The sequence below is a fragment of the Petaurus breviceps genome, unplaced genomic scaffold, assembly GCF_028583685.1.
Source record: "Petaurus breviceps papuanus isolate PSGF00001 unplaced genomic scaffold, PetGlider_PUasm1.0 91133, whole genome shotgun sequence".
NCBI lineage: Eukaryota > Metazoa > Chordata > Mammalia > Diprotodontia > Petauridae > Petaurus > Petaurus breviceps.
In genome coordinates, this window is record NW_027187419.1 from 50,078,154 (window position 1) to 50,102,981 (window position 24,828).

The 24,828-nt window shown below is 44.2% G+C and overlaps 1 long non-coding RNA gene across 2 annotated transcripts in view; it reads right to left on the bottom strand.

Moving 5' to 3' along the window:
• LOC138155592 (uncharacterized) overlaps positions 1 to 6,428 on the bottom strand; it is a 36,495-nt gene extending 30,067 nt beyond the window's left edge. For both annotated transcript variants that reach the window (XR_011166883.1, XR_011166882.1), the window contains exon 1: positions 6,286 to 6,428. This is a non-coding gene — a long non-coding RNA (uncharacterized lncRNA). The remainder of the gene's footprint in view (positions 1 to 6,285) is intronic.
• Positions 6,429 to 24,828: the final 18,400 nt, after the last annotated feature.

Genomic DNA, 24,828 nt, shown 5'->3' on the forward strand with positions numbered 1-24,828 from the left:
TCTCTCTCTCTCTCTCTCTCTCTCTCTCTCTCTCTCTCTCTCTCTCTTTCTCCCTTCCCCCCTCCCCTCCCATGGTCTAATGCCTTTAAAAAAGAATCTGTTGGGTCTCCTTGTCCTGAGGCTCTTGTCTCTCTGCGCACAGCCTTCCTCCCAGTCTATCCCACATCTCCTGAGAGTCACAGAGGCCAATATACCCAGAGACTAGGGACTCAGTCAAGTAGGAGGGAAGGAAACAAAATGAGGTTGACTATAAATAAAACCCAGAGAGGAGACCAGGATAGCAGCACCACAGAGGGCCTGGGAGTCAGGAAGGATTCTAGGGACTCAGAGACCACTGCCTGGATCGGTGCCCAGCAAGGATGCCCAGAAAAATGCCCAGCCATCCCAGTTGGGGGATACAACATTATAATGTTTGCTGAAAGGAAAGGTGATTTTTAAAAATAAAGAGACATTTTAGAAGCTCAGGGGAAGGTTTAAAATTGTAGGGGACAGAGGAAGAGGGGAGGGATGTGAGCCTGTAAAAAATTCAAACTGCCCTTGGAGGGAAATCTAAGAATTGAAAGAAGTCTAAGGAAAAAGAAGGAATGGGGGAAGGGAAAAATCAAGTGAAAGGCAAGGGTCTAAGGACTGAATCAGCAAAGCAGAATACTCTGACTTGGGTTCAAGTGGAGCTATATTCAAGTGGAAAGAAGAGGTAGGACTATTATCTGGGACCTGTCACTGCTTCAAGCCTCCAATACAGTGCAAAGGAACACTAGGTTTGGAGTCAGATGGTAGAAATCTAGGCCTGTTGTTTACTATTTGTATGGCCTTGGGCATGTCACTTAATTTATAATGGGCCTCAATTTCTCTATCCATAAAATGAAGGAGCTGGACCAGATAATGTGCAAGGTTTCTTCCAGCTTAGTGTCCATCCTGCCTCCTTGCTCTATAACCAGATTCTCCTATCCTCATCCAACCCCCAAGGGAAACTGAAAGAGGTCACATAAAATGGGTCCAAGCACACCTCCCGCTAGTCAGCTCAGGCAGTTATTATGGACCAAAAACAGGGGGACTATGGGAGAAAAACACCAAGCACACCGACCCATTTCCATTTCTGACAAAACAACTAGATGGTGTAGTAGATTGAAAGCTGAACATGAAGTCAGAAGGACCTGAATTCAAATCCTGCCTTGGACTTTTATTAGATCTGTGACCCTGGGCAAGTTATTTGACTTTAGTCAGCCTTGGTTTTTTCATCTGTAAAACAAAGGTAAAGGAACACATGGTGTGTAAAGCTCCTTTCATCTTTCTTTGTTTTTTAAAGCAATTGGGGATAAGTAACTTGCTCAAGGTTACATAGCCAGTTATTTTTTTTTGTGGGTGCCAAGTATCTGAGGCTGGAACTGATCCCGGGTCTCCCAATGCCGGGGCCGGCGCTCTTACTGTGCCACCTGGCCACCCCTAATTTTTTTGCTTTTTTATTTTTGGAGGAGGGAGGTAGGGCAATTGGGGTTAAGTGACTTGCCCAAGGTCACACAGCTAATTTTTTGTGTTAAGTGTCTGAGGCTGGATTTGAACTCAGGTCCTCCTGACTTCAAGGGCCGGTGCTCTATTCACTGAACCACCTAGCCATCCCCTCCTTTCGTCTTTCAGTCTGTGATCCTTTGATTTAAAGTCTTGAACAGAATAATCTAGAGAAGCGACTTTATAGAACCTCAGCATTAGAAGGGAGGTGATAGGTCTAATCATACCTGAATAGGAATTCCTTCTAGAACATCTCTAACAAGTGGTCATCTAGCCTTCACCTGAAGACATTCAGTGATGAGGAACTCACTGTCTTCTGAAGAAGGACTCTAATCTACAACCAGATGTACATCTTCTGCCTCACAACTTTCCCTGATATATTCTCCTCCTATAAAATCCAGGGGAAGCAATGGCAATCTGACTCAAACATACTACAGTCACCTTGAGCCCAGACCAACCATTACGGAGATGAGGAGGTAACCGATGATGGGGGGGGGGTGGCAAAGAGAATAAGGCTAGGGAAAAAGGGGCAAGAGGGATGGACTGGAAGCCCCCATCAGCTAGTCAGTCAGTATTTAGTAGGTGTTTATTATGTACCAGGCAGCTAAATGTCACAGTGGATAGAGTGCCAGACCTGAAGTCAGAAAGATTCCTCTTCCTGAGTTCAAATATATTCTCAGACATTTACTAACTGTGACCCTGGGCAAGTCACTTAACTCTGTTTGCCTCCATTTCCTCATCTCTAAAATGAGGTGGAGAAGGAAATGGCAAGCCACTTTGATGGGGGACAGGCTCTGGGAAACCCCTTGAACTCAGATTGATTCTTCCCATTTGCCTGAGGCCAGAAGCCTTTTATTGTAGCTAGATCCAAATCTCTTACTCTTAACCTAGCCTAGCCCTCCATTTTCTGTCATCTCCTGGTAGCCTTCAGCTGCTTCCCACCTTTAATCAAAGATCCCCCTTAGACTCCTCCTCAAGACCCTCCCCAAACTCCTCCTCTAGACCACCCCTAGAACCCTCCCACAATCTTTCTGTATATAAAATCCATCTCACCTCCATGAAGGAGCTGAAAATTCAATCTAGCACAGACTCACTCTGTCAGGTTATTCTGACCACTTGTCCAATACAAGCTCACAGATACTTGGGCTCCTTAAGAGTCTACCCATTATGGTGAATCTTTAATAAACTTCACTTTACTTTGGCTGAGAGAAGACTTGAGTCGAATTCATTCAGGAGGACCCGGTGTGCTGATATTTTGGGGTCTTGAGCACCCCTAAACCCTAAACCTCAACATATGGTTCCCTAAACCTCAACAACTCCAGTATCTTTGAGAAAAAAAAAAAAAACAAAATGTGGTCACAAAGAGTCAGACGTGACTGAAATGACTCAACAACAACAATTATGTACCAGGCACTGCACTACATGCTGGGGATAAGAAAAAAAAATATATAATCCCTGCCTTCCAAGAACTCACTTTCTAATAGTGGAAACAATGTGCAAATCACTATGTACACACTATGTAGGGTAAAGGGAAGATAATCTCTGAGGTAAGGCATTAGCAAGTGGGGTAGAGAAAATTTCAGGAATGGGGTGATGCCATTGCAAAGCCAGGGAGTCCAGATATTGAGTGCATGATCTAGGAATAGCAATAAGGACAGGATCATAGAGGAGAAAAAGATTTAGGAGAAGAAGTTTGGAAGAAGGAAAGAGAGACAGCAAGCTAGAGAAAGGGATTGATGACGAAATCAGAGAGATGAGGCTTGTAGAGGAAGATAAGAGAAGAAATGTGAAAGAAACCATTAGCTTAACAAGTAAGAAAGAATGCTAGGACCTTCCCTAGTGCTCCCTCCTGTAAGGATAAAACTGAGTACCTAAAAGAATGGATTGGGAGACTTGTCAGCTGACTGTCACAGATACCCTTGCTCATAATCAGGAACCAAGCCTTTCCCCAAGCCTCTAACAGATTCAGCTTACCTAGAGGTTTTAGGAACTTTGATCTCCTTGACACTCCCCCTCTCCCTCCCATTTTCACTGTTTTTTCAACTTTATACACTTGGCACAGTCACAGGTCAAAAACCTAGAGTTCCTGAGTTTTAACTCTGGCTAGGTCATTTAAATACTAGTTCTAATTCCCAGTTATAGTGTCTATCTACAAACTTCCTGCAAGCATTTCGAAAAATAGCTAAAGAGATTAGAGCAGTTGTAAAGCATCTTATAATAATAGGGAACATCTGATTCCTAACCCTCTGCTAGAACTGAGTTCCTCGAAATTCCTTTAAGGAAAGAGATTTTTCTTCAGGGTCTCTCTGTCCTCTCATGTAATTACCAAGTTATTACTTCCTTGCCCTTGCTGTGCAATGCTCCTGATCATTATTAAATTCCACACCAGAAGAGGGTATAATGCAGTGGTGAGAATGGGCCTTACCCAGCATAGAGAGGTAGTGGATTTAGGCTGAACCCCTATTTGAACAATCCATTCAAAGTCCTAAAACAGAGGCATGGAATTAGAAACAGAGGTTTTATTGTTGAGGCAGATAAATCATCTCATCAGGTAGAAGAATCTAGGTGGTTTTTAAGGACTCACTGAATATGTATAAGGGAGAGAGAGAGAGAGAGAGAGAGAGAGAGAGAGAGAGAGAGAGAGAGAGAGAGAGAGAGAGAGAGAAAGCAGAAGAGAGCATGCAGAGGAAAAAAACAGAAGTGATGAATGGAGACAAAGAAAGAATGAAAAGGAACAGTGGCAGAAATGCATCTTAATAGATAGAGGGAAAGAGAGAGAGAGAAAGAGGCAGAGAAAGAAGAAAAACAATGGAAAGGAATGGTGAGGGGGTTGGGTAAAGGATCCAGAAAAGGAATGAAGAGGCTGGGAGGAAGCTGAGATAAAACAGCCAGTGGAGCAGGCAGATGGATACACAGGGAGGAAAGAAGAGAGCTACAGAGGGGTAGGCACATAGAGAGGCCCTGGAAGCAGAGCCCTGTGGATTTCTGTGGGGAACAGATGCTTATATGGGAACAGCACAGCCCAGAAGCTCCCAGAGCCACATACATTTCATTGACTCCAAGCCCAATGCAGCTTTGCCCTCATCCGGACTGAGCCCAAAAGAGCAATCATTCCCCTGGTCCTGGGAACACAGCATTAAGATGGCAGCTCCAGATGCTTTGGGGAGTTCCTTTCTCATCTTTCACTCTCCCCAGTGTCTCCACCTTCATCTTGACTCATGTCCTCATCCTTGGAAAGGGGGTTATTCTGTCAGCTTTCAAGTCATACCTCAGAGAGGCCACATTGTCAGGTGAGTGTGAGTCATTGCCATGGGTGTGCTTTGAGATCCTTTGGGGCAGAAGCTGAGGGCTGAGGTGGGAAGTGAGGGGAAGAGGAAGGGGAGTGGGAGTGACTCAAGCTACATATTACTAAGAACTGAAACATTCCACAAATTGGCAAGGGTAAGGAATAACTGATTGTGTCATTTTTCATCTTCCTGTCCCTAGCACCCAGCCGTTGAACTGAAAAGGGGGTACTGGGCTGACTCAGTCCCTATTCTTGTGATGCTCTTTGGCCCAATCACTCATTTATTGCCAGTCTTACCATTAGTCATTCTCTTCTCCCTTAACTTACCCCCATTCTAGCTCCCCACCCCTGCTTACCCCAACTCTTAGTCATTCCTGCCTCTGCCATGACCACTCTATTTCTCTATGTGTACCCAGTGATGCTGGACCAGAGGGACAGGACAATCTCCCTCAGAGAGTTGCTCCTACCTGCTTTTTCCTTACCAATGCACTGCAGTTGAGTGCATCATCCATCTACCAGGCTCCACAAAGGATGAATTTTCCCTGGAGGGGAGGAGGGTCAGAAAGAACCTAGAGGTATGGGTGGCAGTGGAATGGGGACTGCAGGATGAAGAATGGATGAACAGCATCACCCCAAATTCAGTGCCTCACCCAGAATCTGGAATCTTTCTCTACTCTAAATACAAACCAACCTTGACCCCTTGGCTGATGTTTGTAGGCTCAAGAAACTGAAGTCAAGTCCCAGGCAGCAGGGTCCTTGGGACACTCCCTTTGCTGGGGAAGCTGGGGCTCGAACCCAAGGCCAGAGGAAATCTCTGTGTGGTTCAGAGCCAAGAAGGAAAGAACCAGAGACAAAGTCAGAGGAAAGAACCTGGAGGGTGGCAGGGGGGTATGTAGTGTAAGGGTGGAGGGTGGAGGGTGGAGGCACAGTAAGTGAAAGACAGGTACAGAAGGAGACAGATGGACCAAGATGCAAACATAAGTTAAGTAGGAAGAGACAGATAAACAGCAGACACAAAGCAACCAGCCAAACATATGCTCCTACAAGCAGGCGAGATGGGCAACTAGTCAGGACAGACAGGGAGGAGAAGAGAGAGGGTAAGGAGCTGGAGAGAAGTGCTTTTGCTGTGGCTTAGACCTCCGACTGCTAGAACAGGCAAGACAATGGAACAGTCGTCTCTCCAGTACCATTCTAGGAGGCCCAGATAAAAAGCTGAGTTACAGCTATCATTGATGGGAGGGTGGGAGGTGAAGGGAAAGGGGAAGGAAGAGGAAAAGAACGGTCTGGGTAAGCTGCAAGGAGATCTGCAATGTGGAGAGACGCCCCCATGGACTTCTCGGCAACTGATACCCCTCCTCCCCTCCCCCCCCCAACTGCAGGGTGCTGAAGCCTCAGTCAGGGCCCTCTCCTCCTTGGGAGGAGAATCACTGGGCTGGGGAGAGGGGGGGAGGGGAGGAAGGAAGCCGAGACACCCAAAAGCCTTGTCCTCATACCAGAAAGGAAAGGAGTGAGACAGCCGGGACCCTGAGAAGCCCTTGAGTCCTGCAGAGGCCCGTTTCCTGGCTAATTACACCAATCGCAGCTGGAGCCCTCAGTCAGGATGATGTCATCCCTCAGAGCAGGGAGGGGGAGCAAGAAGAGGGAGGGACCTCAATCTTTGCAGGCGCCTGCTCCAGACCTGCTCTCAGTCTAAGTAGCCAGGTTCTCCTCGGCTATCCTTCCCCACCCCCAGCACCAGCCCTTAATGCAAGCCTGTGGCAGACCTGGGAATATATGCATATGGGTTCACAGAACTGGAGCTACAAAGAACCTTGAAAGCCACATGGTCCAAACCCTTCATTTCACAGAGCAGGAAACTGAGACTGAGAGAGGTTTAACGGATTGTCCAGCCTCACATGGCTCATAAGCATCCAAAGCAGAACTTGAACCCAGGTCCTCTAACTCTAGCGCTGGTGCTCTATGCACTGTGCCACACGGTCTCCTAGTTTGGGGTCCTGGATTAGAGTAGGGGACAGCTAGGTGGCACAGTGAATAGAGTGCCAGACCTGGGGTCAGGAAAGCCCATTTTGATGAATTCAAATCTGGCCTCAGACATTTACTAGCTGTGTGACCCTGGGCAAGTCACTTAACCCTGTTTGCCTCAGCTTCCTCATCTGTAAAATGAGCTGGAGAAGAAAATGACAAACCACTCTGGTATCTTTGCCAAGAAAACTCCGAATGGGGTCACAAAGAGTCAAACACGACTGAAACAACTGAACAACAAAGGAGTAGAGGGAACCAATAGGAAAAGAAAGGGGCATAGGCCCCATAGGCATAGGGTAAGACCTAGCTAGGGACCAGGACTGCCGTGGGTACTATTACTAAATGAGGAAGGGGCCTGAAATTTCAAAAATCCCTAGGCAGAGCTCAAGAGCCCACTCTCCTGCCACAGCAACCTCAGTCAGGCTATAAGCAAGTTTGTATAAAGGATAAACTCCAGATATCTGAGTGTCTGTGGGAAAAGTACCATGCTAAACACAGGAGACACTTTAAAAAAAACTGGCCTCAAGAAGCTTACATTCTAACAGGAGAGAAACATGAATAACTAGGTACAATCACAATATATATGGAGTAGATGATGGCACTCAGAAAGAGATAGACATTAGCAACTGGAAGGACTAGGAAAGGCCTGCAGAAACTGGGCTTTAAGTGGAGTCTTAAAGGAAGTCAGTTGGAGAATGAGATGAAGGGGGAGAGGGAGAAACATTCCAAGCACGTGATTATCCAGTGCAAAGCTATGGGTAAAGTATCACATTCAAGTAACTATAAGTAGGTCAAAGTAGTTGAATTTTTGAGTTCCTGGAGAGAAATAAGGTAAGGCTGGAAAGGTAAGTAGGAGCCAGATCATAAAAAGTTTTAAATGCCAGTGCCAAACCAAGGACTTTATATTTAATTCTGGAGGTAATAGGGAGCCACTAGAGATCATTGAGGCGTGGTGGAGGTGACATGACCAGAGCTTAGAAAAGTCATCTTGGCAGCTTAGTGATGGATAGACTGAAGTGGGGAAAGGCTTCAGGTAGGAAAACTATTTAGAAGGCTCGTTCAGTAGTCTAGGTGAGAAGTAATAAAGGTCTGACCTACAAGTTGGCTATGTGAGTGGAAAGAAGGGGGTGTAAAGGTAGAAATGACAAGATTTGGCAAGAGATCAGATATTTGAGGTAAGTGTGAGTAAAGCGTTGATGACCCTGAGGTTGTAAGCTGGTAACTAGGAGGGCAGTAGTATCCTCTTCAGTGAAGGGAAATTTTAGAAGTGGGATGTTTGGGGGGAAAAGATAATAAATTCTGTTTTACATGATTGTATATGTATAACTATATTAAATTACTTGCTGTCTCAGGGAGGGGGAAGGGAAAAAATTTGGCTCTCAAAATTTTACATAAATGAATGTTGAAAACTATCTTTGCATATAATTGGGAAAAAAATATTATTAAGCCAGAAAAAAATTAAAAGAAATAAATTCTGTTTTAGACATTTTCAGTTCAAACTGTCCAAGAGACAGATGGAGATGTCGGTCTGAAACTCAACAGAAAAGCTAGGACTGCATATGCAGATCTGGGAATCATCTGTATAGAGATTATAATTGAACCAATCGAAGCTGATGAGATCATCAAAGTGAGATAGCATAGAATCAAAAGAGAAAAGGGCCCCAAGATAGAATGCTTGCCTTGCTGTGGTGAGGGCCCAGTTGAGATTAAATAACATAATTTGTAGTGGCGCCAGCCAGCAGCTTTGTCATTTTCTCCATCACTTTCCAGCAGCATGAGAATAAGATTAAAGGAGGCAGATCCTAGGAATAATCTATGATTGGGGCGTGGCACGGTATGAACATCCACAAGACAAGTGGGTAAGGGAATAGAAGGTAGAGGACAGAGATAGAGATAGGGAAGGGAGGAGAACCACTGCCAGAGGTGGAGGGAATAGAGGTCACATCAAGGAGGAAGAACAGGGTTAGGCATCATAGGTATAGAGAAAGATGGAATGACAAAAGATTATCATCAGATAAAGGAATTTTGGAGTTCATTAATATGGAAGTGGAACATTCATGAAAGCTGACAAGGTCAAAAGACATCATTGCCAAGCTGAGGTGGAGTGGAAGAATAGGTCATGGGAAAGTGATTAGATTGAGGAGCTGGGAGAGGACATCAGTATGCATGTTGAAGTCCCTTCTTGTGAGGGTAAGAGACGGGGAGGAAAGAGAGACTATGAGCCTGACACCGATTCATTGAGCGAGGAATGAGACTATCCTGGAGGTCTATAGATACAAACTCGGAATGAGAGCTAGGAATGACAACAGATACAAACCACCAGAATGTGCATTCGGCAATAAACTTGGATTATGAAAACACTGGAGGAGAGATTGCTTAGTGAAGGTGGTAGAGGGAGGGTCCAGAAGTGGCAATGGGAAGGAAGGAATATTCAGACTCCCCCTACCCTCGATGAGTCGCAGGCATAAGAGAAAGAGGGTATAGAAAGGGTGATGAGAGAATTGGCATCATCAAAAGGGAGTTATGTGTCAGTGAGGACCAGAAGATGAAAGGAGTGAGAAAGAAACAGTCCTAACCCTGCCCCTGTCACATGTCCAAAAACACACATCAATTTTGGGCAAAGGACTAGGTGTTGGTCAGCACGTTCTTCCCAAAACAGCACAGCCAGGAAAAGGAGCAGGAAGAGGTGGCTACCACTTCCGGTTGGTACTGAGAGGAGATTCAGGCTTCTGTCTAAATCTGGTGGTTTTGCACAAGCCAGCTTTCCCCCAGGCAAGATCTTCTTGCTCTCCACCACTCCTGCTGGACACAAGCCTGCTCTGTGCTGGCTGCTGGATGCCTTCCAAAGCTGGCGTAGAAATAGGCATCTGCTTCTTACCTCCTGTCCCCCAGCACTGCCCTAACTGGTACCACCAGCTGTGGGTCAGGGTATTGAACACTACTCACCATGGGCACAGGCTGAGAATTCCCACTGCCCCCAGTGAATATCAAGGTGGCTCTGAGGATTGCCATGGGCAGCTCACATTCTTGCCCTAGCATGACTTTAGTGAGGGAGCCAACCGGGTCTGTATAGCCCTAAGACTCAAGTCTGTTGTCAGCTGCTTGACATGGCACCTGATGTCCAGGAGCAAGGGGGGGGGAGGGTTCCAGGTGTAACCCCTGCCTCTCTCCAAGAGCACATGTGTGCTCATGTGTCCAGGGCACATGCCGCTTGTCTGCTCTCCCGGATTAGTGCCAGGACCTTCAGTCCCTGCTAAGCAATTGGCTCTGTAACCTAAGCATCTTGGGGCGGTTGGCAGGAAGCACGCAGAGCCTTGGAAGCAGACTTCTCTGCTTAGTCAATGAGCCCTGGACCAGATGCCTGTCTTCACTGAGGCAGCACGGAAGCTTGTTGGAGCCTTAGGAATTGCCGCCTCTTCTATGTTCCTTTTCTAGCTTTTCATGTGCCCACAACAGAACCTTAAGTAGAGTAGGGGGACAAGGGCTTTGCTGCAGGGTATTGACATATAAAAAGACATATACCTCCTCCTCTTACCTCTCAGTCCATTCCTTCAATTAGCCTAAGGACACCACCCCTAAGGTGAACACCCCTGCTCTGATCTCTAGGACCTTTCCTCCCCTACTGTCTTCCCCTTACTTTTTCCCAGAGTTTAATTGAGGGAGGAGGAGTTAGTAGTGCTAAGGATTGTCAACTGAACTTTCTAGGACAGGACATTATAGAGCGTGGGTCACTTCCTCAACTTCACCCAGGGCAGATTCCCACCTCACCCACAACAATTTGTCCCAAGTATAAGAATTTCTAGTGATCTCTCTAGCCCCTAATAATTTCCCTAACACTTTGAATATAGTTCAATATTGCCTTATTGGTTTTTTTTCAAAACTCTTTATTGAAAATTATTTAATTTGATTCTCCTAAAACCATAAGGTAGGTAAGACAAAAATTATCCCTATTTTACAGGTGATAAAACTGAGGCCCAGAGTGATTAGAGGTGGGACTAGCAAACAAATCTCTTGATTCCTGCTCCGGTGATTTTCTCACTCTACATTCAGACCTCTCAGAAAGAACACCTTCCACAAGGCCCCAGTCCACAGTTAAGTGTTTAATAAAGGCTCAAATCAATGAATGAAAAAATACAGAGCCCAGGCCTGACACAGATTCAGAGGTGAAATCCCATGGAAAAGGCTACTTTCTAGAGACACAGCTTGGGGGGTAGTAAAAGGCAGAGGCTGGCAAGCGTTATCACTGAATCTAGCTGCCTATAAATAAAAATACCACTGAATAATCAGTGAGACAGAAGAACTTATATCTGGGAGAGGGGACTAGGGTACAGGGTTAGCTTCCTTGTGTGCATGTAAGATGCATTTAAGTACTATCTATCTATCTATATGGGCAGGGCATATGTGTGCATGTAAGGATATGTGTCCAGGACACACATGATTTGTGTGCTTAGGTCAAAGGGGTGGGCAACCCACCCCTGGCATAAGACATGGGTTTGCGAGGATAAACTACATGAGGTGGGGATGGACAGATAAAAATGAAACATTCCCTATCCTTAAGGAGCAGACAGGAAAAGAGACATGTCCCTAGGATTATGTGGGTTCAAGGATGTGTGTGTGTGTGTGTGTGTGTGTGTGCATCTAAACAAAAATGGCTCCCACTGTGCAGTCAACAGGATTTCTTGAAGTCCCCTTCATATCCTGAGCCAGGAGACCCCCACCTCATCCAGGGACAGAAGGAACCTATCACACTTCACGCCCCCTCATCCCCACTCCAAACCGAGCCTCACCAAGGCCTGCCTTATCTTGTGTCCTATTCCTCCCATCACATCCTTCCCACCTCCAACCCCCACCAATTTCAGCAGAGGACTCTGGAGATGGCTCAGTTTTGAGCTGCTCAATTACAGCTAATGACATTCAAATTCCAGCCTGGAGGGGCTCGCTCAGGAGGCTGGACTGGAGAGAAATCAGAAGAAGTGGAGTGGATTCCAGTGGATGGATAAGGAGTTAGCAGAGTCCTGTTGTTGTTCAGCCTTTGTTTTTGAAGAAGACCAATGACATCACAGAGTAATATCTGGACTTGTGGGTAAACTGGATTTAAGTGAGGCAGAGTAGTGCAGAGTAGCTAGCCTCACTCTCTCCTCCCGAGTCGTAGAAATCCAGCAGTAAGACAAAAGTCAAGACGATTAGAGATGGCCCAAAATGCAATGGATGACCTTGGCTTTTCTCAATGAAGGTCTTTCCCAGGCTTCAGTTTGTCTGAGGCAACCATCATCTCTGCATCTGAGGTGACAAATGATCATAGGATTGTAAGTTTAGGGTTGGCAGGAACCTCAAAGACCATCTAGTCTCACCACCTCATGATGAGGAGGAAGAAACTGAGCCCAGTGCTCTGTCGATGCACAGCTTTGATCCCAGATGAGACTGGGAAGAGGACCACAGGACAGAAGAGGAGCCAGAGGGGTTAGGGGACTCTTTCAAAGTCACATCAGATATAGGAGTCAGACTTAAGTCACCTGACGCCCAAACTTATATTCTTTTGGTTCCTACCAATTGTAAAACATCTGATTTCCCCTAACCCAGTCCAAGGGTCAAAGCCCTAGAGCCAAGTCCCCTGATAGGTATTAAATCTGGGTGTTATTATAAGCCCCTCCACACTGGTGTCTTAAATAGAGGTATTAAGATGTGGGCCTACACTATCCTTCATCTTACTGCCAGCTTTCCCAAGCTTACTACTCTTGTTTGCCCTTCCTATTACAGATGTTAAATACTTTTAAACTTTAGACAGATAGATGGTGCAATAGACAGAACACTGGCCCTTGGAATCAAGAGGGATATGAGTTCAAATTCAGCCTCCAACACTTGCTAGCTGTTATGACCCTGGGCAAGTCACTTAACCCCAATTGCCTCCAAAAAAAAGTCATCAGGAATACTTAGGAATTTGAAATGCCAAGTATGCCCACAAAGGGACATTCATCTGTGCAGTGTTACTGTATGAAAGTAGGTAGCCCCTCTGCTGTAGGCTCTCTCTGCTGAGCCCTCTCCAAGGCAGCTTATAATGTATAAGGCCTCTCCTCAATTAGAGCACCCAAGTCCCTCAGTTTCAGTTAATGGGAAAGATGCTAAAACTGAGCAGTCCCAGGAATGGGAGTGGAGGCAGCCATGGAAGTGGGAGGAAGGACTGGGCTGGGCCTGCAAACTACAGTCCTCTCTGTGCCTGGCAACCCTTTCAGTAGTTTGGGAACAGTAGCCCATGGAGGCTTCTTCTTTTAGGGAGCTGGAGTCATACACACTCACACACACACACACACACACACACACACTCATTTCCCCTCTAAATCAGGACTCATCCACAAGACCGATAGGCATTCCATACAAATCATGGATTTGTCCAATCTCATTTCATAGATGAAACAACTTCTGACAGGTAAATACTTGTGCAAGGTTACATAGGTTGTTAATGGCAGAATTGAGACTGAGGACCCAGATCTCCTGGTTTCCAGCTTTTACCCAGCTGGCTATTTGGGAAGGTCTACACTTTTTTTTCCCTAGGAAATGGACAATGGAAGTTAGAATAGCCTGATCTCCTAGAAAGGGCATGGGAGAACTGATTCAGCTTGCTTTGGGGAGTTCAAGCACTGGAAGTCCAACAGTGAGAATGTCACTGAATAATTCAATATCAAAAGCTCTATGGAGCCCACCCTCCCTGAGAACTCTGGGATGACCCATCCTGCCAATTCATCAGCAAGCATTTATTAAATACCTACTATTGATCATACTCTGTGCTAGGTGCTGAAGATACACAGGTAAAAATGAAACAGTCGATCCACTATCAAGGAGGGGAAAGACAAGATGTTTGTATATAAGCATATGAAAAATGTATGCAAAATAAATACCAAAAGGTCACTAGCAGCTGCGCCTGGAGGAGGGAAGGGAGAGGCTGAGGGTGGGGCTGGGGAGAGAAAGAGAAACACAGAGAAAGAGATCAAGAAAGCCTTCCTGTGATACTTGAAGTGAATTTTGAAGGAAACAAGGGATTCAAAGGAGCAGAGGGAAGGAAGAAGTGTATTCTAGACATGGGAGACAGCTAGTACAAAGATATGTAGACCATAAGGGAAAAAAGGGATGTGATGTAATAAAAAAGACCACCAGATTTGGAAATACAAGATATGGAACCTAAGATGGCCTCCTGCCTTTGTTATTAATCACCTGTGTTACCTTGGGCAAATCATTTTCCCTCAGTGAAACTTGGCTTTCTGCAAAATGAGGGAATTGGAGAAGATGATCTGTAAGTTCTATTGTACCTTTAGAGAGTATCCTTCTTATATCAAGGGGAAAGAAAATAAAGTGTGAACTAAGAAAATGAGATGACCCTGGTCCTGGAATAGGACAGATCCAATGACCACTTCTATCATTACTGACAGCTTCATCTTTCTTGTTTCCTCACTTATTTCCTCCTAAATACAGCTTTAGGTCAGGTTTAGATGCCAACTCACCTGGGAGAGAAAGAGCCAGAGGCCAGGGTCACTGGGGAAGTCTGGGGAGAAGCCCAGGGATTATGGAATCGAAACAGTCGATCTGTCACCAAGTCACCTTATAAAGGAAGGAGAAAAAACCTGGGGGTCACCTGCAGCTCCAGGCCAAGACAGTTTTGGGGTTTTTTCCCCTCACTGCCTCAGGTCCCAGCCCCTCCCACAGCCTGGTCTCCTCAAGCATTTGCTGGAGCCTCCTGTGGAGATATGAGCCCTGTGAGGTGGCTGCACAGCTGCTGTTTCTGTCTGGGGCTAAAAATAGCCCAGTGCTCTGTCGATGCACAGCTTTGATCCCAGATGAGACCGGGAAGAGGACCACAGGACAGAAGAGGAGCCAGAGGAAGAGGAAGGATGGAACACCATCTACACAGGACAGAAAGGATCAGGGAGAGGTGGTTTGGGCTTGGGGAACCTAACTCCTGTTTCCAACACCTCTTCTCACTCTCCTGATAAGGAGAAAATAGAGTTTCTCATCTCCACAGCACACTGGAAAAGTGAGATCGAGAAAAGAGTCACTAATTTGCTTTAAGCCACACAGTGAATCAAAGGCATAGCTACAGTTAGAACCCAGGACTCTGGATTTCCAGTTCAGTTTTCTTTCTAGGGCCACTGAGGCAAGTGGAACAAAGGAGGAAGTGGGAAATGATCATCTAGAGTTGACCAGTAATGGACAACATGGCGTGAGATTTGTTTGTGGACTAAGAGAGAGCCTCTTAGAAGAGCTAACTATATGTAACTAACTCTGGTCACTTCAAATGCCTTCTTTCCCTTTACCTGGATTTGCCATAGAGCCCAACACACCTCTCTGTCTCTCTCTGTCTCTCTCCCTTACTCTCTCCATCTCTTTCTGTCTCTGTCTCTTCCTTACTCTCTGTCTCTGTTTATCTCTCTGTCTCTCTCTATTTCTCTCTCTCTCTCTGTCTCCTCTGTCTCTCTATCTCTGTCTCTATGTGTGTGTCTCTTGTCTCTGTCTCTCTCTCTCCCCCCTCCTTTTCCCTTACCCTGTCTCTCTTTCCTCTCTTCCCCTTGCCCTTCATGACTCAGTTTCTTCATCTTCCCAAGAGAGGGGACACAATGCCTACATGGACCACGGGAAGAAGAGAACGTGAGACCCACTAAGGAAAAGAGTCACAGATGGACCAATTTAGATGATTAGAAAAGATAGGAATGAAGGAGGGGGCAAGGGCAGCTCAGGACTCTGACTGCCTGAGTTACTTAAGGGCTTAAGAGAAAAGTAGGTCTGGATTCTTTGGAGACAGAGAGAAAGAGAAAAAGGAGATTGAGACTGAAAGGAAGGGAGAGCAAACGCATTCAACTGACACAATTCCCTTCATAGAGGAGGAGGCATGCTCACCAAGCAGAGAGGAAATGGTAGATGGCATTGGGCAGTCAGGTCCTTGGATGACAGCAAGGACAGAGAGACAAGGGGCAGGCCAGCAAAGATGAAGCAGCTATGCTGATGGGAAGTTAAGAGGCAGCTATAGCCTCAGGGTCCCCATTCCCAGCTATGTTCTGCAAACACTTCAGCCCTGGTTCCATTCTAGACACTGCCATAGCCATAGGCTTCTGCTTGTTTAAGGCCAAAGCACACACCATCCTCCTGCAGAGCCACTAACACAATTAACAAAACACATTCATAAATCTTGCATGGCATCTGGGGGCTCCCACTCCTCTCTCCCAGAGCAGGGCAGTCACTCCAAAGAGCAGGTTCAGGGATCTGTCTAGCCTGCTGCACCTCCAGCTCCTTAGGCCCCATACGGAAAGCAGGACGACCCCTTGGGGGGAAGATCCAAGTAGCCCCTATTTTGCCTGACCCCCACTACATGCAGTGGGCTATGGGAAAACATGAACCAAGAGAGGTGAATAGATCAGAAGAAAGGGAGGCCACCAGCTCAGTGCAGCAATGTTTGGGGGTGGAGGTAGAAGGGGAGGGGGTATTAAGGTTACAGTGTTTGAGTGTGTTTTTGTATAGGGAGGAAAGGGAGGGGTAGCAGGAAGAGGCGAATTGGAAGGTTCTGAGCTTTATGTGCAGACTTGTCGCTCTAAATAATGGTACCAGAAAGACCTCAGTCTTTCCCCTTTTTTAAGACAGACTTATTTCACAATGGACTTGTATGAGTCTGAATGAGTTTGCAAATAAGGATAAAGCGATGTGGGCTTGGGTTACATGTATGTACCTTTCTGTGTCAGTATATCTTTATGATGTTGTTATGAATGTGTGTGTGCGTGTATGTGTGTTCAGTCTGGCAAACTGGTGACTCACCAGAAAAGGAGCTTTTCTGATACGGAGAGCTTGTTTTCGGCTATTTTTGTCTCCTCTTATCTCTTGACTTATTTGTTAAAAAATGTCTTTTTTTTTTAGTGTGGGGATTTGGGGGAGATTAAATGTGAATGTGTATGCACTTTGGAAGGCACAGCATAAGAGGTGGGCATCTATGCGGTTGCCTACATATTATACATGCAAATATACGTGAGCTATATGTGTTTAGTATACACATGGAAATAGAGAAGAGAGAAAAATATGTTTATGTGGGTACATATTTACATAGATAAGAATGGGATTATGTCCTAGAATAGACTTGCAGCCATGATTCATGTGGCCTAAGTGGAATGATGGACCTTGTGGGTGAGCTGTACTACTAAGTATAGCCCCAAATACTCAGGGGAAGAGCCATCCCCTCCACATGCTCATGTGTGCACACTCACATTTAAAATTATATATACACAAGTATTCATATGCACACATACAATCACGCTGGGCTATACACTCTCGTGAAGCTATGAGCACTCATATAAATGCACAGAAAAGCTGTCAGACAGTCTTAGACAGTGGTCTTGACCCCTTCATCTTCTCTCCCCACTAGCACCATCTACATGGCACAGCTGATAGAGCACAAAGACCTGAGTTCAAATCTAGCCTGTCTGCTTCAGTTTTGTTACCTGTAAAGTAAGCATAATAATAGCACCCACCTCCCAGAGTTGTGAGAATCAAATGAGATATTTGTAAAGAGCCTAGTTTTACAAAGTGGCCTGGCACATAGTAGGGGCTTAATAACTTCCTACCACACCATTATCCTTATTCTATACCCACCTAGTATAGAAGAGTTTTCTCTCTCTGAGTTAGGACTGAGGAGGGAGGAGGGAAAAGACAAAGAAAGTCATTCCAAATAAAGAGACTCTTTCCCATCCCACTTCAACCTCTTGGGCCCTAAGACTCATTCCATTGCCCCCACCCCAATCACCAGTTATCAAGTGTTCCTCACCAACCCACCTTCAAGGGAGCACACGCAGCCTATTCCTGGGTAAGTGGGTTGAGCTGATGACAGCCTAGGGAGGCTAAGTAGGGGTAGGGAGTTGAGTCACATGGGCACTCTTCATTTCTCTGGCAAAGGGCAAGATCAGAATGGTGGCATGTTCTCTGATTCTTCTATTTATTAGCAAAGAGGTACTTATTAAAGGAAGAGTGATGGCCTTTAAGAGAACAACTCTAAACTGCCTCCTTTTCCTCATACTCTTCGCTAGGGATGTGGCCCAGGAGTATGCTGGAGCCCAGCTCATACTGGCTCTAGAGAGATGATTGTTAAATTTTCAATGTAGCCATTGACACCTCAGTAATAAGAAAACACAGGATTTGATTTATTATTTGTTGACTGTCTGGACTTAAGAAAGTGAAGAAGTGCTTATAGTGCATATTATTAAAAGTGAATTCATTCTTTCTCCCTCACTCCCTACCTAGATTCCATTGTTAAACAATTACCAACACAAACTTGGGTGTGACTAAGAATACTTCTGGATTATGCAAGTATTGAGAGCTTCTAGACGCCTGTAAGAGCCTAAATACTCAAAGCAGGGCAGGTCTGTGGATAAGGCCACATATAAGCATGGAAGGCATCTTCAGCCCTTCTCAGAACTAGAAGGATATTGTATTACAAGGCAAAGAGTTTTGGAGTTGGAGGACCTGGGATCAAATCCTAGCTCTGAGGTTCACTACCAACATGAAATTGGTCAAATCACTTAACTTCCTTCCTTCAGTTCCTTCCTTTGTAAAAGGAGATCTCTGAGGCCCCTTCCAACTCTAAACCTTATGACCAGAGTATCTAGACATATCCTTGTGAAGCATGAATCCCATCTAAAACATATCCAATGAAGGAGCATCTTTTGGCTGAAGACCAGTTACTGGGAATTCATTGCCACTCCCCCCATCCCCACTTCCATCACAACCCATTCTGATTTTGAACACCTCTAATTGGAAAGAAATTTGTCCTAATATTAAACTGAAATCTGGCTCCCTTTAACTCATTGCTTTTAGTTCCTCAATACAGTACTAAGCAGAATAAATCAAAATAGGATAGCTCTTCAATAGCTAAACAGCAACAATCATGCCCCACCCCCGCCCCCTTTGCCTTCTCTTCCTCAGTCCTTTCAACCAACCTCTACCCAACTTAGTTTCCAGGGTCCTCACCAGTCTGATCAACCTTTAGGTATACTCCACTTCCTCAACACATTATCTAAAATGTACTACTCACAAGTGGACTCATTATTATGATATGGACTGATCTGGGGGAAGAATATAATAGTAATACTGTGGAGTTAGTTTGAAGGAATGGATGTTGAGTCAGAGGGTCTAACTGTTGTTGTTCAATCATTTCAGATTCTTTGTGACCCTATTTGAGTTTTTCTTGGCAAAGAAACTGGAATGGTTTGCCATTTCTTTCTCCAGCTCAATTTATAGATGAGGAAACTGAAGCAAATAGTGTTAAGTGACTTACTCAGGGCCACACTGCTAGTAAGTGCCTGAGGTATGATTTAATGAGTCTTTTTGATTCCAAGACCAGTGTCTAGTCACTGTACTGCCCAGCTACCCCAAAAGTCTAATTACTGGCTGTTGATTACAGTCTGTGTGACTTGAGCAACTCCCTTTGGTTCCTTGGACCCCACTTGGTTTCCTCATCTGTAAAATGTAGGGATCTGGTCAGACAACTTCAGAGGTATCCTTTCTCCTCTAAATTCTGTCTTTCCTCACTCTGGACACTGTGCTTTTGTTAATGCTCTTTAAGACTTCATTGGGGTTTTGTCTTGATTGTTTTTGTTTTTAACTATCACAACTGTCCAGATTGAACTTCAGTTCTCTAAAAACTTTAGGGTTTTTAAAATTTGTTTATTGTTTTCACATAAAGCCATATCACTCCCATTCTTTAAGTGTGTGCTTGATTTTTTTCAGCTTCTGCAGAATACTTTATATTTATCTCTATTAACTTCACAGGATACTCCATTTTTGGTCTGCATGGCTTAGCAGTAGCTGTCCCTGGAGCCTAAAATGCTCTATCTCCTTACTTCCATCTTTTAGAATCCATACCTTCCTTCAAGACTCAACTCAAATGACAGCTTTCATAAAAGTAGATTTTCCATCATCATCACCAGCTGTTAATGTCTTCCCCTTTCCGTATACCTCCACCTTCTCTGTTATATATCTTCATATTTACAGTTGTTGGCATGTTGTCTCCTCCATTAGAATGCAAGTTTCTTGAGGGCAGGAACTATTTTGGGTCTTTCTTTATATCCTCAATGCCTAACAGATTGTAAGAGCCTATTAAATGCTTGTTGATTGATGGATGAATTCAGGCTAGCATTCTACTCTGTTAAGATCTCCTTAGAAGCTGAATCTAGCATACAACATACTAGCTATCCCTCCCAGCTTTATGTCATCTGGTAATTTGATAAACATGCCATCTGTGCCTTCATCTAAATCAGTGATAACAACATCAAATAGAATGAGGTCACACACACCCTGTGGCACTTCACTAGAGACTTCCCCCCACTTTCATAGTCTCATAGACATCAGAACTGGAAGGCACCTTAAGGATCATCTGGTCTAATGCTCTCAATTTACAGATGAGGAAACAGTCCCAGGGAGATTCAGTGATTTAGGTTAGGTAACACAGATGGGAAATAACAAAGCAAGAATCCAAGACTTTGGACCTCTAAGCCATAATTCTTTCTACTATGCCATATAGCCTGGTATCAGTTCATTAATCAATAATCACTGGTCCAGTTGGTCAACAAGAACCAAACTTATCTAACTGTATTACCATCTTTACTTGCCTACCAAGATAATGGATTTTAGAGGCCAGATACACTATAACATTCCCTTTTTCTGCCACTTACGTCAAAAACAAGATGAGGCTAGTGTTCAGTACCTTGTCCTTAATGAGCCCATGCTGCCTCTTTAATAGGGATAAGAAAGTACAGCTAGGTGGCACAGTGAATAAAGCCCTGGCCCTGGAGTCAGGAGGACCTGAGTTCAAATTCAGCCTCAGACACTTGAAACACTTACTAGCTGTGTGACCTTGGGCAAGTCACTTAACCCCAATTACTTTGCCTTGCCTTCCCCTCTCCAAAAATAAATAGGGATAAGTTCAATTTTGTTACTTATTATGAATGACTCTAGACAAGTCAAGTTACCTCTCTGGGTCTCATTTTCTTCATCTGTAAAATGAAGGTTTGGATGAGATAAGGTTCCAGCTCTGAATGCTACAACCCTATGACCTCTGATTTCTTCTCTCTTCAATTGCTTTCTAAGCTATACATTAAGATACATGCATGGTCAGACGGATATATGCACAGGAGGTCACATTTGTGAAAGATACATATACAAAGAAGCACAGAGACATATGTACATAGGCAGACAGATATATACATAGATATGTATAGAGATATATGTTTACATATATATCTACAAAGATAGAAAGACGGTGACACTCATAAAAGAAACACATCCAAAGATTACACACACACACAGAGGCACAAGCCTTTGTGAACATATAGATATACATGTCTCCATGTACACACATATGTTGCCTTGCCTGGGAGTCTCCTCCCTCCATCCCCCTATAGTACTCACTTTCCCAGGACTGAATCTTCCTCTTTCCTGCTTTTACCTCAAACTCTCCCCTGGCAATTGCTAGCTAGAGGGTAGAGGAAAGTGTCTGGGTGATTTCCCTCTGCCCCTCCTATCACACACAATTCCTTGGCAGACTAGTTGAAAGGTGACCCCATTCCCTGCCAGCGGCAGAGGAAGCAGCAGGTCTTCTATTATTGTGGGAAGCCTGAAGCTTAGCTCTCTGGAGTCTGGGATGGATGGTATTAGGCACCAAGAAAGGAAGGAAGGGCAGTTCTCCTTGAGAGAAATGCACTCTTCCCTTTCCTCCCCATAGAAGGCAAACCTAAGGTGCCTACCCTTAGAGACAGGTTCCGTTTCTCCCATGGAAAAAGATCCATTTTAGAGGGAGTAGTTCCAATCTGCCAAAAGTTTGGAGCCTGGCCGTCTTCCAGGTGAGACAGAGGAGTAGCATATGGCTGGGTCCAAGCATAACCATCTGAAAGAAATAATAGCAATAATAATCAATAGCCAGTTTAACATTTGCAAAATATTTTACTCCTCAAAACAGCCCTATAATGTCTTATTGTTATCCCCATTTTACGGATAGGAAAGACTGGGTCTTTGGTTTGCCCAGGGTCATATAGCTAGTAGGTGCTTGAGGCAGGATTTGTACTAAAGGCAGCACTCCATCCACGAGCCACCTCCTAATAATAATCAAAAGGATATAATTGTGGTCAAAAGCTAATGGGATAAATAAGGCTAAATAGACTAACCTTTACATAGATTTCTTCTTAACAATTCATTACTCAGTCAGTGTTCCAGTCTCTAGGCTAAAGGTATAACTAAGTACTGGGAATGGGGGACTAAGTGCCTGGAGTCTGAACATAATCTTACTATAATCCTTATATCAAAGACTCTTTCATAACACGAAGGGCCTGGGTACACTTTGAGAGATTTTCTCCCACTCTTACCACATCGCTCCCACTCAGGAAACCTGGGGAAAAGTCTGTGTAGCAAGGCTTTGGGTTTTCTTTCCCTACCCACACATACATTAACAGGTCAAATCCAAATAGCTTGGCTGGCTACATCTTCCCCTTGGAATTCCAGGGATAACCCTGAAGTATTTGGGTATCTTTTTAATACTATTGCTCAAATCCCCATTCAAACACATTTTCCCCAATATTAATTGCCAATCATAGTTGGTATCTCTCCTATATCATTGAATTAACACTATAAGTTTAACCAGTTGATATTTATCAATATCATAAATGAGTAATTAACATAAATCAGCTTTTATAAAGGAATAAATTTACTGGACAAATATAGAAAGAACTGAGTCCAAACCCTACTACCACCATCGCCACCCCCAACCAGGGACACTTCACCTAAATTCCTGGGGAAAGTGGGATCAAAATTAAAATGGCAAATGTAGCATAGCTGATGAATGGAGTTGCTCCCTTGGTTGCAAGGACATGGAATCTTGGCTACCATGCTGGTCTGGGACCCAAAGGCTACTCCTTAGGGGCTATATTCCTCACCATGCTCAATTGTGGGCAAACTTTGGTTCCTAGACCTCTGACAGCCCAATCCTCTGGCCTTTTAAAGTTCACAAGGTCAAAGCTATCTCAAATAGTCCTTCACTAAAAAGAAGAAAAAAAGGTACAACAGAGACAAAAAAAAAGTCATACCACGCTCATGATCATGTATCAGCCGGTGTGGGGAGAGTAAACCATTGGCTCTACTTCTCACTTTTCAGCCAGAGACTTACAGCAATCTTTTCTTCAATCACCACACTGTTTGTCTGGTCAATGCCTTTTGTGTGCTCTCTCATTTTTGGCTCTGGAACTAATCTTAAGTCTCCTCTTCACTATGCAGCAAGTGAACAGAACACCTGCCCGTTCTCCAAAGTAGAGAACAGAGCTCATCAATTTCATGTCATCACAGACTTCTAGAAGCAGGCTTACCAAACATCCAAGTGGGTGACTGTGACAGAGAGCACAGTAGGCCCTCATTGGTCAGTCCCTGTTACCTATTTGTCCTCCAGTATACCGGCTCCTCACTTGTAAAAACACAGTTCACAATTTGTAGAATAAAATTTTCTTCAAAGAAGAAAGCAAAAGGAGAATCCTTCAATGAGCAGCCATTAATCCCAAAGATGTACCAAATTCCCAGTCATTTACAGTCATCCTGAGAGTGAGGGCTTCTTGGGCAGAGACCCTTCCTCAGAATTCCTGTCTTGTCCTTGTGCTCTCTGAAGGGAGGAAAGAGGTGGCATTTCCTGCCTCTTGACACTTTTCGTGACACTTTAGCATGGCCGCTCAGTTCACTGATCTCAGGCCAGATTGGAGCAAATCTCTCCAAAACTGCATTTTTTTAATAGTATTTTATTGTTTTCCAATTACAAGGAAAAAAAGTTTTCAACATTCACTTTTCTAAGATTTTGACATCCAAACTTTTTTCTTCTTCCCTCCCTCCCTCCTTTCCCTACCCCCTTCCCAAGAGGGCAATCAATCTGATATAGGTTATATATATATATATATATATATATATATATATATATACACACACAATCATTAAACTTACATTTAGTGAACTTTTTAAACATTTTAGTAAACTTACATTAGTCATGTTGCAAAAGAAGAACCAGAACAAAAGGAAAAAACCAAGAGAAAGAAAAAACAAAACAGAAGAAAGGTGAAAATAATATGCTTCAATCTGCATTCATACTCCATAGTTCTTTCTCTGGATGTGGGTAGTATGTTCCATCATGAGTCTTTTGGAATTGTCTTATATCACTGTATTACTGAGAAGAGTCAAGTCTACCAAAGTTGATTTTTGCACAATGTTGCTATTACTCTGTACAATTTTCTCCTGGTTCTTCTCACTTCACTCAGCATCAACTCATGTAAGTCTTTTTTTTTAAAGCAATTAGGGCTAAGTAACTTGCTCAAGGTTACATGGCCAGTTATTTCTGGGTGTGGTGCTAAGTATCTGACCCCGGATTCGATGCCCAGGTCATCCCAACACTGGGGCCGGTGCTCTTACTCACTGAGCCACCTGGCTGCCCCTACTCATGTAAGTCTTTCCAGATTTTTCTAAAATCTACCTGCTCATCATATCTTATAGCACAATAGTATTCCATTACATCCTTATATACCACAACTCGTTCAGCCATTCCCCAATTGATGGGTTCAATTTCCAATTCTTTGCCACCACAAAAAGAGTTGTTATAAATATTTTTGTATATGTGGGTCCTTTTCCCTTTCTTATGATCTCTTTGAGACACACACCTAGTAGTGATATTGCTGGATCAAAGGGTATGCACAATTTTATAACTCTCTGGGCATAGTTCCAAAATGTTCTCCAGAATGGTTGAATCAGTTCACAACTCCACCAGCAATGTGTCAGTCAGAACCTCAAATTCTCAAATGTCATTTTCCCAGTGTAAGATGAGGGCAAAAATCCTTCTAGGTATAGCTCTAGGAACTTCAGAAGCTATATAGTTCAACGCCTTCACACGAGGGAAAATGAATTCTAAGAGGCCAAATGACTTGCCCCAGATCACATGAGTCATAAATCCTTATTTCATCTAGTTTCCACCATAT